Source organism: Pteronotus mesoamericanus, unplaced genomic scaffold, assembly GCF_021234165.1.
Source record: "Pteronotus mesoamericanus isolate MK-2021 breed Mesoamerican mustached bat unplaced genomic scaffold, CSHL_Meso_final scaffold_85, whole genome shotgun sequence".
In the NCBI taxonomy this organism is placed as follows: domain Eukaryota; kingdom Metazoa; phylum Chordata; class Mammalia; order Chiroptera; family Mormoopidae; genus Pteronotus; species Pteronotus mesoamericanus.
The window spans coordinates 19,969,022-19,971,160 of NW_026555329.1; positions in this window are offsets into that span (position 1 = coordinate 19,969,022).

A 2,139-nucleotide genomic window follows, 5' to 3' on the forward strand; every position below is an offset into this window, starting at 1 on the left:
TTACAGTTACCCAGAAAACTATTGTTCAGAGCTCCTTCCTGCATTCAACTTGACTAGTAGATAAATCTGAGAGCACCTCAGCATTCTCATTTTAAATTATTTAAATTGCCATTACACTGCTTAATGTGAATAGAATATATGTATATGTGTGTGTGTGTATATATGCGTGTATATGGTACATTTACCATAATTAGATACCCTTCAAGTGGATCCTGTTTATTAAAGTTCTCAAAGTAATCTTGTCATATTCTCTTTGTTCTGCTTTTGAAAGTAAAAATTTATTTTTCCTTCACAATGTGACAAATGGTTCTGGATATGAGGGATGAGGAAGAGGAAGGCTGAAAGAATGATTTGGGTTTTCTACCACATAAGCCTTCCATGATGTCTACTGACTATGGGCTTAGCTTTTTTGCAACTCTCCTGAGATTACATTTACTTCAACTTTAAAAAGAATTTTAAAATTACTTAGAAACTGAGGTGTAGGGTTTTTTTCCACCCTTCAATGGATGCTTCAGGTTGAGTCACAGCAATAGTGGAAGCCCATTTCTGCTAATTTCATGTCTTCCTCAGTATTTGTCCAGAAGCCTAAAAGAAAGCAGGCATTTTTTCAATCTCATCTATCACAGCCTCAGAATTATATAATAACAGTCAAAATAATGACTCCGAGGCACTGTGAAATTGCACAGTGCCTTCCAAAACTTCTAAGAAAGATCTAAGTTTTTTCTTTAACAAGTACATTTTGTAGACTCATACTACTTTGAAAACTGAAAATCTTATATGGTATTATAGTTGAGCATAATACCAAAAGATAGTATCATGACATTCTTCAACTGTTCAAGAGAAAGCAGCATTTTCCACATATGCTCATTATATCTGGGGTCATTTCAGCTTTCAAAAACGGTAGCTGTCTGCTTGTAATTAGATCATAAAGGATGACTCAATGGCAATTGAAGTATCTATTCAAAAACAGCATTAACTGGGACGGTATTTCTCCTGGCCAAAGTTGAATTTTCTTTGCTGGTAAAGTCTTCAGATACTTTTTAACATGTGATATAAAACTTTTGTGTTACCTTATTAAAATAAAAACCAATTTGTTATTTTTTTCACAATCAAAGCCACACAGAAGGAAATTCATGACCAAAAATTAAAATAACACATCTTTTCCTAAATTCACATACTCATTATAGAGATTTTACAAAACAGAAAAGTATGAAGGAGAAAACAAAAATCATCTGTATTTTCACTTTCCAAAGATATCTACTCTTAATAATCTGGTACATTTTGTTCCAGTTTTAAAAACTTCTTGTTCTGAAAGAATTTTAGGCTCATAAAAATCTAGCAAAAAATAACAGAGTGTTACCTTGGGTTACCGTATATCCTCCACACCTGTTCTTAATGTTCATGTCTTGCATAATCATAGCACAACTACCCAAACTGAGAAATCAACATTAGTACAATACTATGAACTAAAACCACAAGCTTATTTAAATTCCCCCAGGCCTTTTTCCTGTTTTGGGATTCTCTTCAGGACCCCATCTTGCACTCAGTTGCCACAGCTCCACGGTCTCCTTCGGGACCGGTGACAGAGGATGGCAGTGACGCTCTGAAGAGGGCCGCTCCGTTAGATCGCAGAATGTGCTTGAGTGTGGTTTTGTTTGGTGTTTTCTCATGATTAGGTGGAGGTTATGTATTTTTGGCAAGAACAGTACAGTTGTGATGTGTCCCTCTTGGTATATCTTATCCGGGAGTACACAACGTCAACATATTATGGTTAAGTTGACCTTGATCACTTTGTAAACGTGGTGCGTGCTGGATTTCCCCACTCTATAAAGTTACTATTTCCCCCTTTGTCATGGCCAATGCACATTTTGGAAGAGGTACTTTCAAAAGCCAATATTGTGTTTATACTCAAATTTTCAGCAATAATTTAAGTAACCAGTTTTCTTGCCTAATGGTTTTCTATGTCCCTCTCTATATCTCCATTTATTAATTTGGATCCTTCTCTGAGGAAGAGCTGTCTCTTCTCCTTCATTTATATATTTACTCAAATATTTATTCATATCTATATGTCCTCATTGATATTTATTTTAATCTATTGGGTTATAACCCAATTCTGTTTCTTCTTTTGTAAAGTGCTGT